The sequence below is a fragment of the Suncus etruscus genome, chromosome X (genome assembly GCF_024139225.1).
Source record: "Suncus etruscus isolate mSunEtr1 chromosome X, mSunEtr1.pri.cur, whole genome shotgun sequence".
Lineage (NCBI taxonomy): Eukaryota > Metazoa > Chordata > Mammalia > Eulipotyphla > Soricidae > Suncus > Suncus etruscus.
The window spans coordinates 19,713,712-19,731,071 of record NC_064868.1 but is presented as its reverse complement, the minus strand read 5'-3'; the positions used below and the strand labels follow the sequence as shown (position 1 = coordinate 19,731,071).

General features: G+C 41.7%; 2 non-coding genes across 2 annotated transcripts; both read right to left on the bottom strand.

Annotated features, from left to right (window-relative positions):
- Positions 1–317: 317 nt before the first annotated feature.
- Positions 318–424, bottom strand: LOC126000108 (U6 spliceosomal RNA). The gene has a single exon (XR_007492474.1). It is a non-coding gene; the product is annotated as a U6 spliceosomal RNA (small nuclear RNA).
- Positions 425–13,439: 13,015 nt separating this feature from the next.
- LOC126000234 (U6 spliceosomal RNA) lies at positions 13,440–13,546 on the bottom strand. Its single transcript, XR_007492590.1, has one exon. It is a non-coding gene; the product is annotated as a U6 spliceosomal RNA (small nuclear RNA).
- Between the last annotated feature and the right edge of the window lie 3,814 nt (positions 13,547–17,360).

The following is a 17,360-nucleotide window of genomic DNA, read 5'->3' as shown; positions in this document are numbered from 1 at the left end:
GGACAAACTAGTTTGCCTGGAGCCTAGAGTTGGTCTTATGCCAGGAAACTTCAGGGGTAGGGTCTCTTTGTATTTAGGACAAGGCTTTTCCTTTCCATATCCCCTATATTTTGGTGGGCCTATGCAAACAATAATTGCCACTCTAACACCATTTTTACTGTGTTCCTTTGACTCTAAACCTTTAAAAAAAACCACTTAAACTTTTGAGGTTAACTTAAACTAATATGCATGTGCATGGAAATGTAAAAAACTACTATGGCTTCAAGTTTAAGGAGTTACATAAATTTTTTTTTTTTTTTTTTTTTTTTTTTTTTTTTTAAAATATGGAACGCTTCACGAATTTGCGTGTCATCCTTGCGCAGGGGCCATGCTAATCTTCTCTGTATCGTTCCAATTTTAGTATATGTGCTGCCGAAGCGAGCACGAGTTACATAAATTTTATGGCTTTAGATTGCTTTGTGTACCACTAAGAAATGTTATAATGTACTACAATCTGGGTTTCTTGAGGGACAAAGTCATTGTACATGGGTTCTGTTTTATTTTTCTTAATATTCTTTGACTGTAAGTTCAAAATGAAGGTGTCAGCAGGGGGATTTCTTCTGAGGACTCTGTTTTTGGGTGATTGTCCTTCCACTGTAACTTCCACTGTCCTCTTTCTTTGCAGAAAAAAAAAAGAAAGAAAGAAACTGAAGTAAAAAAATTCAGGGGCTGGCGGGGTGGCGTGGAGCAGTAAGGCGTCTTGCCTTGCCGGTACTAACCTAGGACGGACTGTGATTTGATCCCCTGGCATCCCATGTGGTCACCAAGCCAGGAGCGATTTCTGAGCACATAGCCAGGAGTAACCCCTGAGCATCACCAGGTGTGGCCCTAAAAAAATGGTCATTCAGTTCATCAGGTTATTCCAATCAAGATACTAGCTAGGCATCATCTTCAAAACTTCCCTTCTTGCTACATCTCACACTATACCAATCTGTCACAACTGGCCAGGGTTACCCTAAAAAAAGAAAATGGTCATTCAGTTCATCAGGTTATTTCAATCAAGATACTAGCTAGGCATCATCTTCAAAACTTCCCTTCTTGCTACATCTCACACCATACCAATCTGTCACAACTGGCCAGGGTTACCATAGTAGCAGTGTCCTTGCAACTGGTCTCTGTCTACCACTTCAGTCTCATCCATCACAATCAAGCAGGGTCATATGGCCCCACTATGAGTTCCCAAGATATTCCAAGAAGAGTATAGATGAAAATTGCATAAATGGGTGTCAAAGCACTAGGACAGGAGAGTCGTAGACAGGAAATGTGATCAGAAGGGAACCACCATTGGAGAAAGGTAGAAAAGCACTGCTTTAAGTATTCTGTCAAATATAAAATAGTCATAGCACTCCCTCCCATGGCCTCCTGAAAGACCTAGTCTAGGTCCTGTTAATCCTTCCATCCCCTCTAATGTCAGTCCTCTCTCTGCCTGCTCTGACAGTACTAGATTTGTTTCAAATTATTAGACTACAGTGCAAAATATCACATATCCACTTCTAGAAATGTTCTTCCTTCTAGCTTAAAGGTTCCAACTAGCTTGCCTGGCCTTAGGCAGCTCAAACGCACTCATCCTTAGTCTGCCTCAAACATCATGTCCTTGGAAAGTAACTGTCCCTGACCAGATAGACAGAGAGTCTTTTGACTCACTCTTATCACATCATGTAATGTTCCTTCATAGAATACTGTACCCTTGGAGATAATTAATTGCAAGTTTTAGTTTAATGCCAACCTTGCTTTTGTGCTGAATTTCCATATTGGCAAGACCAAGGTCTCTCCACCACTGAGGTTTCAGCTCCTTGCTGATAGCAAATTCATAGAAAAAAATTTTTATAGGGACTGATGAAACAGTCCCACCAGTCAACACACCAACACTCTCACCAACATATATTTGTTAATGGAACTGGAGAAATAATTCAGCAGGTAGGGAACATACTTTGGACGCAATCAACCTGGGTTCACTCCCTAGCAACCCTTTTGGTGTCCAGAGCCCACCAAGAGTGATCCCTGAGTGCAGAGCCAGGATTAAGTCCTTAGCACAGCCAGTTGTGGCCCTAAAACCAAAAAGAGAGATAGAGAAAACCATATTTGTTGCATTGATAACACCCTGTTAAGTGCTGCCATATGATTTTCTATTGCTGCTATAAAATTTTTCCCAACATCTAGGGGCTTAAAATAAGACTAATTTATTCTCTTGCAGTTTCAGAGCTCAAAAGTCCTCCAATCAAGGAGTCAACAATGCTGCAATCCTTCTGGAAGCTCTAAAGAAGAATCTGTTTTCTTTCCTGAAATGCTTAGTTTGGAGCTTCACATCATTCTGACTTAGCTTTCATCAATTGTTGGACTCTGAACCTCCTATCTCCCTATTTGTGATGATATTGGGTCCACCTGGATAATCCAGGAGTATCTGCCCATCTCATGATCCTTAGCTTGATCATATCCACAAATTCACTTTTGCCATGTGAAGTAACATGCACAGGTTCTAGAGATGTGCAGGTGGCAACCTGAGCAGAAATGATGCTGGGCCTTGTGCAAACTCCCTCACCTTCAATGCTTTTCAGTTTTGTACAACAATTTCTAAATTCTGCTATAGTGTCTTCATATGCTTAAAGAGCTTCCCAGTCTCCTTTTCCTAGTGAGGAAGATAAGCAGGAGGGGCCCAGGAAAGGGAGCTTAAGTGACCTTGCTCTGTTTAATGCCCACTCCAACCTCCACCCCAAACTCCACGTCTCCTTTTCAAGCTGTCACTTTCTCAATAAATTGACTGAAGGGAGGGTCAAAGTCTCAGCAAAAAGCTGTAGTCAAATATAAGTAGACACGTGTATCACTTATAAAAGAACAATCTCAGAAGGGACAACTATCCAGAGTGTGAAAGCAAAAATGGTTTCATGATAAAATAATTTACATCTGTTTCTGTTGTGGGGCCATATCTGGTAGTGCTCACGGCTAACTCCTGGCTGAGTGCTTAGGGAACACTCCTAGTGTGGTGGGGAGACTATATGCAGTGTCAAAGATCCCAAGATTGAATTTACGTGGGCCACAGAACTTTAGTATCTCTCCAGCCCAATAATGTGCAAGCTGAATTTCTTGTTTACTTGGCTTGAAAACTCCAAAGTCATGAAGAGACCTTGATCCTCACGATGCAGATTACAGTTCTGCTCTCCTTCAAGCTGGAGCTACAGCTCTAATTCTAGGCTCTTTTCTGACAGTTACAGAAATCCACCAGAAGATGTTGGTTCTGACAGCACAGAAGCTGTGTACTAGCTGGAAATGATTCTCCTGTTCTTCCAAGGTACAATCTGAATTTTGGTGGAAGGAAAACAGGAACCACTTCTCATGTCTGCCTCCCTGACCTCAGCTAGAGATCATCCCTTGATAGTCAGGCTGACCTTCCCCCAATTTCTGATTATTTTACCCATAAAGGACTTCCAAGGGGACATGGATGGATTGAAATCAATGTCTCTATATTCTAGTCAAATGAAAAGCATCGATACCAAGGAAAGCTCTGGATGAGCTGCTCTTACTCATCCCTGCGAGATGGGCACACCTTTGGTATAATCTAGATATTATGTTTTAGGGCTTGGAGGATAGAGATCAACTAGGGTCACTCCCCCACATTTATAGATGAGGAAGCTGAGGAATTGTCCAAGGACATATGTTCAGATCAGGGCCACTGACAGTTTCATAAGGCCATAAAAGTATATCAACATTCTACACATCCAATTGATAAATCATAGATAGCACTTCTAATATAATAAACTCAGCCTTTACTCTCTTAGGGTTTTGTGGTAATTTCCCCTCAATTAGGCCAAAGTTTATTTCAAACACTCCATGAAAGAAAACCCAGTAATTGGGTCCAGAGCAATAGCACAGTGGTAGGGAGTTTGCCTTGCACACGAACCACCCTGGACAACCTGGGTTCAATTCCTGGCATCCCATATGGTCTCCTGAGCCAGACAGGAGCAATTTCTGAGTGCAGAACCAGGAGTGATCTCTGAGAACCAATGGGTATGGCCCCAAAACAAAAAATAAAAAGTAAAAACCGAGTAGTTAAGTGTGGAAAAGAGTACACCACCTCCAGTCTACCTATTTCTGGAGAAGTGCTGAAATAACATTTGCCTTTAACTAAAAGGATATGTGCTCAGAAATTGTTCCTGGCTTGGGGGACCATATGGGACATCAGGGATAGAACCCAGGTCCGTCCTGAATCTGCTGCTTGCAAGGCAAATGCCCTACTGCTGTGCTATAACTCCAGCCCCTCAAATTTACTTCTGATTGTTAAACAAATTATAATGGGCCTCACAAAAACTCCACTGGGAGTTTTTTGGGTTTGTTATTTACTCCTCTTGCTATTTAAAAATGATTTAACAAAGACCCTTAGACCTTTCATTGATCCAGTCTGAATATCCCTCAATTTCAGAATTATACAGGTTTGATAACTTCAAAGGGAATGCACTTCAAAGGGAACGAGACATGGTGTGGCAAGGCCAGCTTGGCCAGAGCAACGTTCTCATTCACCTGGGATTAAGTCGTGGACTTTCTGCTTTGATGACTGGAAGGTCTGAGCAGTTAGCAACTTGTTATTTATACAAATCAGGGATTTCTTTGGATGGAAACTGACCAGACAAATCTGGGCACTAGACCTTTCAGGAGCCCTTTGGCTTTCTTTATTGCAGTGTGACCCTGCAAAGGATTTCTGAGAGACGATTTTCCCTCATTCAGGGTAAGGACTGTTACCAACACCAAGTATTTGTCAGAGAATCTGACATTGAGATGATGGTTCTCTGATGAAGACATTGTTCTTTTTGTTTCGTTTGTTTGTTTTGGGTCCACACCTGGAGATTTGCAGGGGTTACTCTGACCTCTATTGTCAGGAATCAGTCCTGATGGTGCTCAGGGACCACATGGGATGCCAGGAATTTAACCGGTTCAGTCACATGCAGGGCAAGCACCTTACCCACTGTATTATTGCTCTGGTTGTAAAAATACATATTTCGTGTTCCTTAGAATTGTCTCTTCATCTTCTCACCCTGGCATCTCAGGTGGTCAGGTAAAATACAATACTTCCCCAAAATTAAAGAAATTTGAGTTTCAGACAAAGAATGATTTCGCAGGGGCTGGAGAGATAGCACAGGGGTAAGGCATTTTTGCCTTGAATGTGGCTGACCCAGTATGGATCCAATTCGATTCTTGGCATCCCATATGCTCCCCCAAGCTTGCCAGGAGCTATTTCTGAGCACAGGGCCAGGAGTAACCCCTGAGCATTGCCGGGTGTGGCCCAAAAACCAACCAATCAATCAATCAATAAATAAACTGCTTTAAACAAAAAGAATTATTTCCCTAAAATTATGCCCCGTGCATTATTTGGAATACAGTTAGATTTTAAAAGCACTTCTGTATTATCTGAAATACAAATTTCACTGTGCACCCTAGATTGATTTTTTTCCGTGTGTGTGGCTAAATCTGTCAACACTACATGATTCATTCTTCTCCTCCAAGTTCTTTTTTAACTGTCTCTTAAAGTTTTATTTCAATGGATTTTCTTCTCAATTTTATTCTTCTCTAACTTTCACTCTCATTTGGAAGTATCATTTTTAGTGGCTTGAGATTATGACAGCCAGCCACAGGTTTCTCTAAAAAGGGGTGCAGAGCTGGCCCCTAGCTGTGATTTGAAGAGAGATTTCTGACGTTGCCTCGCCTGCTGGGGCTAAGCACTGCTTTCATTAAATGGTACCTTAAAATGTCCCAGGAAAACCTGAACACTTTACTGTACCATCGTCAAAGTGGTGGCAAGGATTTAACATTTTTGTCCCTATTGACTTGCTTAAAGTAATTGCTCTTCTTTTGAAAGTATAGCATATGCATGGACATATGTCCAAAGAATAAGTGCACAGCTGAATGAAGTTTTCACAAACAAACCTGGATTCTAGCACCCAGATCAAGAAATAGAGCATTATGAAAGAAATCCCATCACATGCAACAGTATGAATAAATCTTAAGGACATTTAAGCTACATGAAATAAGCCAGTCAGAAAAAAAATACTCTAGGATTCCATTCATCGGAGGTACCTAGACGAGGCAGATCACAGAAATAGGAAGTACAGAGGCTATAAGAAAGACTAGGGAAGGGTGGGGAGTTGTTCAATGGGTTCCGAGCTTCAGTTTTGCAAGATGAAATTCCGGAGAACAATTTCGCAATAATGTAAATCTACTTGACACTATTTAACTGCACACTTAGAAATGGCTAAGGAAGGGGGCTGGAGAGATAGCATGGAGGAAAGGCCTTGTATGCAGAAAGACAGTGGTTTGAATCCCGGCACCCTATGTGATCCCCCGAGCCTGCCAGGTGTGACCCCCCCCAAAAAATGGCTAAGGTAGTAAATTTTATGAGATGTAATTTTCACCCAGATAAAAAAAGAAACACAAAGTAGTATGTTTGGCAGAAATCCCTGCAGTGGCTCCGAAGATAAACTCCTTAAAAGGAGTCCATCTACTCTTAAAAGATTCTGGCCTAAGGAAGGAAAAATAACTCTCACAAATTAAAAAGTAAAACCCAACTATTTGAAACAATAAAATAGCATATTTTCAATAAAAGAAGTAAATCTGGAGCCAGAGCAATAGTGTAGCAACCAGCATGGGTTCCATCCCAGGCATCACAGATGATCCTCTGAACACCGCCAAGAGTAACACCTGAGCATTACCATGTGTGGCTGCAAAACAAATGGATTAATAATAATAATAATAATAATAATAATAAAAATAATAATAAAAATCAAGCTATTTTTTAAAAGAAGTGAAACATTTTTTCAAGGTTTTTGGACCTCCTAGCAGCACTTAGAGGTTACTCCTGGCTCTGTACTCAGAAATCGCTCTTGGCAGGCTTCAGGGACCATATGGGATGCCGGGGATTAAACTTAGGTCTGTCCAGGGTTGACCACATGCAAGGTAAATGCCCTACCACTATGCTATCACTTGGGCCCAGAAGTGAAATTTTTAAAAAATTTAAAAGTCTCGGGGCCAGAGAGATGGCACAAGCGATAAGGCATCTGCCTTGTGCACGCTAGCATAGGATGGACTGAAGTTCAATCCCCCAGCATCCCATCCCAAGCCAGGAGCAGTTTCTGAATGCATAGCCAGGAGTAAACCCTGAGCGTCACCGAGTGTGGCCCAAAAATCCAAAAAAAAAAAATTTTTTTTAAAGTCTCATATCCTTTTTGCTCTATTAGGATATTTCCTTCAAACCAGGAAAGAACTGAACAGTGATTTCTAGTGTCTGACATACAAGAGGCATGGTTGTAAAATCTTGTTATGTTATGTTGACTGAAAGCCTTGGGCCTGTAGTTGGGAGGTACTAGGGAAAGAAAAGAGCAACCAAGACAGAAAATGAAGTGCTAGAAACAGTACCAGCTCCTTCACAATCCAGCCAAAGATTAGCCCCACAGTTATTAAAGGTCTATTTATTGACTATGAATATTTTTCTTCTTCCACAGTGTTCACAGCATGATCTGCAGGATAAGAGTTGAATCAATGTCAAGGTGTGGATTGTATTTTTATGGTAGAAATAGCACTAGCTGTTTAATTTTCTTCCTGGGATATTTAATGCCAATACATATGGAAAGAAACAAAATGCTTGCTTCCGAACTTCTCAGGAAAAAATTCTCAAATTAGGGAAATTTAGGCTCTCTTTATTTTACTGACTGCTTCAAGAATTCATCTGGTGGAAATTTTGATGAAGGCTGTTGAGTTACACCCTATTTTACCTAAAACAAAGTTTATCCATGATTTCTTTGTATCTGTTTGTTTACAACTTGGTTTCACCCAAGACAAAGATGGTCTTATTTGTAAACCTGGGTGGGTTTACTGTCCCACCCAGTGTGGTTTCTGCACTCAATAAAAACAGCAGTCTGGCAAGCAGCGGGGGCTCCATTCAAGGTAGAAGATGGCCAGACTACACATGTTTCACCCTCAACCTGGCTTGGATTATTTTCTGAGTGATCCTGATTCAGACTCGTTCAGCTGGGCTTGGAGATAGTGTGTGGGGTGATTTTACAACGGCCTTTTCCAAAAGGGCAGTCAGTGTTTAAAAAAAAAAAAACAAGTGTCCAAACTGTCATAATTGTGATAAAGAAATTGAATAAAATTGTTGTTTTAAATCATAAAGGTAGTGACTAGGACAGATAATCCTTTTTTGTAAACTCAAAGTCAAAGGAATTTTGATATGCTGCAATATTTTTACCAAATAGTACACAGGCACACTGGGAATCTTGCAAGCAGAAATAACACACTGCTGTCTGGAAGAGATAGTAGAGTTGGTAGATTGCTAGCCTTGCATGTGGCTGATCCTGGGTTCAATCAATGGAACCACTTATGGGTCCCACCTGGAGTGATTGCTGAGCATCAGTAGATGTGGGCCAAAATTTAAAAATACATATTTAATTGTATCAACCCACTAAAATGGAGTTTACCAAAATCTAATCACTAAGATCACCAAGAGTCCATAAATATAATTATGTAGTACTCTTTTTCCCCTGGAAATGCTTGCTTAGTAGTCATTAAAATAATAGGTTGACAGAAGGAAACCAGAACAGCAAAGCCCAGCAGGTTGTCTCATCAAGAAAAGCAATTTAATGAGAAGGTGTCATACCGATCCACGATAACAGTAAATACTGTAATCACTGTTTTGTTCCATTTTTTGCACTTACTCTAATCAGCTGTGTTTTTTTAAAAAATGTTCAGTCATTTTGAAACTTTGGTATTAGTAATAGAAAGGCCAATCAACGAGAGCTGGGCTTGGAGACCACACATGCCAGAAGTTTGCCCCTTGCACTGGTATGTGGTGGGCACTGGGCTGGACAGCTAGCCAAAGAACCCCCCCCGGACTGCCAGTTAGTCCGGGGGGCCAGATTCCCCCACGCCAGAATGGTCTTCATGGCCACATCTGGTAACCTGGGCCTTGGGGGCTGGGATGGGGTGGAGGAAAACTCCTCCCCTCTCCATTCATTCGCAAGCTGCAGAGGCGAGAGCTGGGCTTGGAGACCACACATGCCAGGACAGCTAGCCAAAGCAGATTTATCTCAACCATAGCAGCCCCTCTGCAGGGGTGTCCTTTTTTTCTTTTCTTTGCTTTTCTTTTTTTTTTTTTTACCGATAACCATTTTCAAAAGCGCGCGGGCGCTCTGCGCGACACATACCCTCTTTAACATCATTCAAAAATATTCTAATTCTTGACTATTTATAGGAAAGGAAATGGAATATCCTATATATATGGAGCATAGCACTCAAATTGATCTCTGAAGTCAGTGTCTAAGTGAACGTTACTTTCTATATAGTTGTCCTCTCTGACCGCCGAGCCTTATCCTTAAATATTTCATCTATACAATGTATATAGCCCCTCTTCTACATTGCCTTTCCACACCCACAGACCTTTCTACTCCCCCATATCCCAACCCAGATTTGTTATCTCCCCCTTATTTAACCCTCTTTACCCTCAGTTTTTAACCTGTTAGGCACCAAGACCTACCTCCTTCCCAACAGACCACCATCCAGCTCCTCAATGAAAGACACCCTCTCAAATCCTCATCTTGTGTCTCAGCAAGAAACCACAACCAATAAGCCTCCTGACTCAAGCTCGTGACCCCTCTCACACCCATCAAATCGTGGATGGTTGCATGATACCGGATTCAGCTGCAGCAAAACTCCCAATTCAAGGACACTACAGGACTCTGAAATGCCGCAAATCATATCTTAAACTCTAGACCAAAGTCTGTGATGCAAAAAAGTACCTTGGCTTTCACTCCCCACAAGAATATCTCAGAAGACCTAATTTGGAGGCCTATATTGCCTACACAAGCTTAATACCTTTATAATAATGTATCTTAAGATATGTATTCCTAAACATACAGATAGCTTCCCCCATTACTTTCTTTCTTCAAATACCTTTTTCCCTCTTTTTCTCAATTTCTTTTCTTTTTTATATCTCAATTTCATCTATCTATCTATCTATCTATCTATCTATCTATCTATCTATACACACACATATTTCCTCTACCCTCACCAGTTTTGGTGCTGCTTAGTACAAAATTTAAGAAAACTTCTTGCCTGGGACAAAAGCTCAGACCACACCACAGATACTGTACGTGTAGCCTGTCATTCTTACCCGGAATAACACCAGCAATACAAAAGGACACCATATGTTTTTCTTTAGGCACAGTAAATAAGGGGAAATCATGGACTCACACACAAGATCTTATCTTCTAAGGATAAGAACTCACACTTTTTATACAAGGGTGCCTCCCATCCTGGACATATGTCATGTGGATACAACTCAGTCTCCACGAGATTGGACAGTGTTAGTTCATTCTCAAATCCCAGATCCCAGACGTAGAACTGAAACAACCCCCCGCAACAACACCAGGAACTAAGCTCCATTGGGAGATATACTTGTGCAAGTGTAGTGTTAATATGACGAGGACAGTGAGGAAATGACAACTTGACCTAAGACCAGGAGGTCCTATCACATCACCTAACACTAAGTGGAAATCAGAAGATGTATCGTCCTCTGAACTATGAAAAATAAGAGCGCTAACTACAGAAAACTGACTTTGACAACCGTGACTGGGCAGAACGTACGTTGAGACAAGTAAGGAAAACTCTACCCTAGGCTATAGCCCAGGTCTCCTACAAAAATCAAGATTTCTTAGTGCAGAGGCCCAATTCTGACAACAGAGACTCAGCAGAACCTTTGGAACCATACTTTCCTAGACTTCGGCTTAGGGAACTAGCAAAAACATGGAGCACATGATACAAAAAACTGAACACACCAACAATGTTGGGACAGTACCTCTAGAGCCTTAAAGACTCTATCCTAGGCCTTGTCCTAGGACCTGCGCAAATACCAAGACTGCTTGCTACAGTGGCCTTATTTTCTCATCCACATCAGAGAGGAAAGGTTCCTGACACCACAAAAAAAAAAAAAAACCCTGGGATATGGCAATGAGAAGGTATGGAGCCAGTGGTTGTTCCCATGACAATATGCTTCAAGAGTGGAGAAACCCTGAATCTCTCAGGCCACGGGAATTTCCTTCCTTCCCCAATACTTACTGTGCCTATACAAAAAAATGGTGGGGTAACACCAAGCCCTGCCACTGCACCACTTTTTCTGTATTTGTTTTGCTTTATTTTTTTGTTTGTTTTTTGATATTATTTCACTTCTCTTTTTTCTTCCACTTTTTTTCTTTTTCACTTTTGTGGATATTATTTGGTGATATTTTTCTTTCTATTTTAGTAGTTGATACCAAGTTTTTTCTTCTCTTTTCCTTAACCTTTTTATCTTCAACAGAATAGCATAACTTGAATCATTCAGCCTCATAAAATGAGGGGGGAAAAGAATGATACCAGGACCAGTCATATGAACATGTAGTGTAAATAAAAATGACCAGACTGGAACACCAAACAGAATAGATACTCAACCTATAACAAGCTGTAAGGTGGAGACCAGTTACACTAGGATTCTGGGGGATAAAGGAGGGATATGTAGGAGACAAGCTGGGAACAGGAGTGGAGGGAGAACAACATTGGTAGTGGGAAAGCCCTTCATATATCGTCACTATGTACTGTAAATAATTCTGTGTAATGAACTTCAGTCACAATAAAAAAGTAAAAAAAAATAAAAGAAAGGCCAATCAAATATTTCCCAGATGCTATCTAGCTCTGCCCTCAGGTAGGATGTGCATGGCTCTTAGGCTAGTGGTACCCAGGAGCCAGTCAGCTTTTGCAGCCAAGTTGGTAGCCTGAGATCAAAAATGATTAAAGTATTTGCCATTGAGCTGGCAATTGCTACAAGTCAGGTTTCCCCCGATCTCAGTTCCCAGAAAGTAATTGTTAAACATTCACTAGATACCCTAGGAAAGAACAAGCTGGCTTAGAGATACAAAAGATTACAAGTATACTGAGAAAAGATCTGCCCAAATTGGGATCTCTGGTATCTGATCACTTTCCAGTCCTTATCAAGCAATGACTCACCGATGACAGAGAAGCCAAAAAGAAACAGAAACATTAAATCAGTAATAGGCAAATAATCCTTTGGTACCAAGGATGTATCAGTCTCTTTAAATCCTTTCTGAAAGATGGCAGAACACAAACTACCTGATGTGCAATGGATGAAAAGATAGCAGCCAATTTAAAAAGACAATTAAATATCAATGCTAATCCTTTTCACCTTTACCAAGGAAGATTCTAACATTTAACCAGCACTGTGCCAGGTATTGAGCACCGTCTTTGATCTTCACAACCACTTTGTAAGAGGTATGCATTAGATTGAACCATATGAAATTGCCAGTATTTTACCTTTTTTTTTTAACCTCAGCAGATGGTGACTTCATATAGCTCAGCCTAATATCATGGTCTCTGTTTTGCAGACAAGGAAACTGAGTTCTGATTATACTAATTTGTCAAATGTCAACAAGTAGTTAAGCCAGGATCCTGGCAGTCAAGACTGTTTCCAGAGCCCTCATGCTTTCCACCAGGCTCACTGCCCAAAGGACAAAATTGTTAATGCTTTGTGATATGCTGCACATAACTCCCATAATTAGAATCAAACCATTTTAAAATCACTCGTTACAAAATAAATTAAGGACATCTGTTTTGTCACATAAACCAAATGTTGCTTCTTGGGTTTCTTAATCAGAAATAATCATAATAGCTGATAAATTTTAGAGACCAAAAAAACATTTTAATTTATATTGTGCCACTATTTAATTCGTTCTGTAAAAACTTAGTTTGAGGAAGATTCTAAATTACTGTTTCAATTTCTTTGCTTGTAATTGGTCTGCTCATTTTTCTTTCTCCTGATTTAATTTTTTTGTTGTTGTTTTGTTTTTGGGTCACACCCGGTGGTGCTCAGGGGTTACTCCTGGCTGTCTGCTCAGAAATAGCTCCTGGCAGGCACGGGGGACCATATGGGACACCGGGATTCAAACCAACCACCTTAGGTCCTGGATCGGCTGCTTGCAAGGCAAACGCCGCTGTGCTATCTCTCCGGGCCCAGCCCTGATTTAATCTTGGGAGGTTATTTGAATCTAAAATTTCAACCATTTCTTCTAGATTCTCCAACTTAGTGGCATAAAGTTGTGCAAAGCAGCCTCCTAGGATCTCTGTTTTACTGAAGTTTATGTCGTAATTTTTCTCCTTTCATTTCTTATCTGGTGGGTTAGAGTTTTCTCTTTTTCTTGTGAGTCTAGCTTTGGGCTTGTTAATCTTGCTTATGCTTAAAAAAAGTCTAGGTTCCATTGGCCCTTTGAGTTGTTTTTATTGGTTTCTATGTCATTGACTTCTGCTCCAATTTTATCTCCCACTTTCTACTTACTTTGAGATTCATTTTCTGTTCCTATTTTAGTTTCTTTTTTAAAAAAAATATGGAACGCTTCATGAATTTGCATGTCATCCTTGCACAGGGGCCATGGTAAGCTTCTCTGTATCGTTCCAATTTTAGTATATGTGCTCCCGAAGCGAACACCTATTCTAGTTTCTTAAGCTGTGAGGTTAGATTATTTATTTGAGCTTTTTCTTGTTTCTGGTATAAGCCTATATTGCTGAAACAATTTTAAAAATTTAATTTAATTTGAAAAAGTCCTAATACCTCTCCTGTGCCAGGCTCCCATGATCACCTTTTCAACCATCACCTTTATTTTGCCTTTACAATAGATCTTTACATCATTTCAAACTGTCTAAATTCTTATTTATTTTTATTTGTTTGTTGTTTTTGGGCACACCTAGCAGTGCTCAGGGCTTACTCCTGGCAGGGCTCAGGAGACCCTATGGGATGTCAGAGATGGAATCTTGGTTGGCTGCATGCAAGGCAAGTGCCCTACCCACTATACTATATCTCTAGCACCAAAATTTTGCTTTCCCTTTTTTCTTTTGCCTTTTTTGGAGGAGAGCATGCAGAGAGATGTTCAGGGCTTCTTCCTGGCTCTGCACTCAGCAGAAATTACTCTTAACAGTACTTAGGGGGAACCATATAGAATGCTGGGGATTGAATCCAGGTTGACCACGTGCAAGGCAAGAGCCCTCCCTGCTGTACTCCAACCCCCAGGTCTGCTTTCTTAAACCCAGGTATTCTGCTCCAAGTGAAACCTTTTGTCTCTCTGCAAACTCTTTAAATCCTCTCAGTGTTGTTTGTCACAACTGCCTCTTCTCAAACTTGTTATCTTCAATATATTTCTTTTCCAGCTGGGCTATTAATGAACACTACCACACACTTTCCTCCACCCCTCTGAACATTCTAGTCCTTTGTCCCCAACTTTTCACATTTGTTTTGTGATCTCCAAATGTATATCCCACTACTTTCTTTACTTTTATGGCTACTGAATAGAGTCCAGTAAAATAATGCAACCTGATACCATTCCTGATAGATGTTCCAGAATTTCAGCTATAGTCCTTTCATCTGGACCGCTTTACTGAACTCTCTCATTCCATGATGTCAACTCTACTCTTCCTTTCACTCAACTGGTTTCTTCAATAAGCCAACATTAGTCAAGTCTCCTTGAAACTCAAACACTTTTCCATCAGATCTTTGAATAGCTGGAACATTCTTTTTTTCTGACCCAAGAACCCCACATGCAAGTCAATTGCCCTACCTGAATTGCTATCACTGGTGTGTGTGTGTGTGTGTGTGTGTGTGTGTGTATGCAGTAAGTTTATTTTACTTTTATTTTTGTGCTTTTCTCCAACACCCTACTGATTTGATTGAATGTTCTGAGTACCCCTGGCAAGATTTCTGGGGTAAGGAAGATCACGTTTCAAACACATGAAGTCCCCTGCTTCTGGGGTTGCTTCAGGTAGCACCTGGGGAGAGGCTGGAGCTGGCACACCTTGCCCTGTGCCCAGCTTGCAGGAATACCCTGACCTAGGCCATGGTATGCGCCAACTTCAGAAACCCAGGTGCTTGGGAGGCTCCAGCTGCAGGGATGGAAAGAGGCTCCCAGGATGGCAAATTGGCTTAGAGCTTCTCACCAGACATCACTTGAGGGCAGAAACAGGGGAGCTGAAACTGCAGAGCAAGGAGGAGGCTTGGCTCAGATGCAGCAGCCAGCCAACCTGGGTCAATCCCAAGGACTTCCTAGGGTCTCCAGAACACTACTTGGAGATGCTCCTGGGTACAGAGTCAGAAATCACCTGGGGGTATGCAGGGAATGGCCCCAACAGAAAATATATATAACAGCCAGGGAAGGTGGGATGTGTGTTTGTGTGTATGTGTGTTGTGTGAGTGAGAGAAATACTGAGAGGGGAGAGAGATGAGAGAGAAAAAGAGAGAAGGAGAGAAAGGGAGAGAGAAAGGGAGAGAGAGAGGGAGGGAGAGAGAGAGAGACTTAGCAGGAAAGAAGAAAATCCAATAGCTGGAACATTCTTGTCATTCAGGTTTTCGTTCAATGTCACCTCTTCAGTAAGGACTCCTTTGTCATTCTGTCTATGGTTGCTGCCTTCCTCCTGTTGCTATCACACTATCCTCCTTCCTTGTTTTATTGGTGAAATATGTCTTAAAATGTTACTCATGCCTCTAACAACCTTCTCAAAGGGCCAGAGAATACAGGAACTAAAGCACCTGCCTCGTATGCAACTGACTGATGGACACCACATATGTTCCCACTAGAGCACCACCAAGAGTGATTCCTGTGCACAAAGTCAGAAGTAAGCCCTAAGCACAGTTAGATGTGACTCAGAAAGCAAATATAAAATAAAAATTGAAAATCATCTTTTGCCAGAATAAGAGGCTTGTTTCTCTTGGCTTCCATAATACCTTGTGCCAAGTTCTCATGCCAGTGTCAAACTCTCTTACTGTACTGTTTTTCTTTTTGATGGAGGATGTGGCTTCGGGAGCCAGAAGGATGGCAGGAAAGTGAGACGAGGAGGTTCTGAGGGTGAGTTGTCAAAACCAGCTGCCATTTGGGATGTTGGTGTCCCAATATTTGGGTTGATCCAACATTGGGTCGACCATTTGGGTCGCAGGTGTCCAGAGAGGTCATGCATGTCACAGTCAGGCTGGAGGGCACTTGAGGCAGAGCTGCTACTCTACTGTGGACTGGTGTGAGGCCTGAGAGCCTGCAAAATGAGTGCTGGGGCTAGAGAGCAGGGACGCAAAGCCTGGCCCCAGTTGCAATGAAAGATGTGTACCATGTATTTGCCCTAGCTTTGTTGCTTTTGTTTTATTTTCTGCAATCTCAAGGATCAAATTCGGGCATTAGCATACTTGGCATGTGCTTTACCACTTGCACTGTCATTCTAACCATGCTTTCGGGCTTCCTGGGGGGGGTAGTTTTAGTGATTTCTATTTTTTGTTGCAAGTCCCTAAAGCTGCCTTTCCACTGACCCTGTTCTCCAGCATGCACATTCATTTTTCCTGCCACCACAGCCACAGGGGTGGATCCTGGGCTGTTGACAACTCAATCCTTCCTCTCTGCCCTGTCTGCCTTCCTGCCTGGGTCTGGTGCCTGCTTCACTGCAGGCCGAGGTGCTCAAACAGCTCATTCTGGTTGGACTTGTTGTCAACTGGAGGTGGTAATGGTTCTGGATGGTAGAAAATACTTAACAGAAAGCAGTGACACCTTCAAAGCTTTTCTCCAAACCACCAGAGGTAGCCTTCTACTTGTTAAACATGTTCCCCAAGGAAGGAACAAAAGAGCAAATGTGTTAGTCACTCTCAGAGGGAAAGCAGCAGCTTGTATTCCAGGAGGACTTAGTCTCCACTTTCCCTGTGGCCTTCCTCCCCACATCCGCTCTCCCCATGAATCCATTCTTCCCTAGGCAATCTACAAAGTCCCAAGAAAGACTACACAGCTCAGATTGCTGTGGAAGGCATGAAAAAACTTGGCAGAAGAGATAATAATAAAAGCCAATGACACCTTTCCCACTCTGTGGTTATGTAATAAGAGGGCAAATGGCTATCTCATGCAGAGGGGCATATGGTTCTGCCCACATCAGTGTCCTCTTGCCTAGATGTGGGGTGACCTGAGGATCATACTTTGCAAGTGTCAGAATCCTGTGGTATAAGTACTATCAAGGGCTCTCCACTCTGTCTTCCTGTCTGGAATTAGGGCTGTACCTCTGATACCTTCGTATATATTTGTGTTGGTTTTGGAGTCACACCTGGTGGTGCTCAGGGCTTATTTCTGGCTCTGGGCTCAGGGATCACTCCTAAAAGGGCTTGGGGGACAATATGGGGTGCCAGGGATGGAACTTAGGTCAGGTATATGCAAGTTAAGAGTCTTTCTCACTGTACTTACTACCTCTATGGTCCTTCATGTGGATACTGCAATCTCAAGGATCAAATT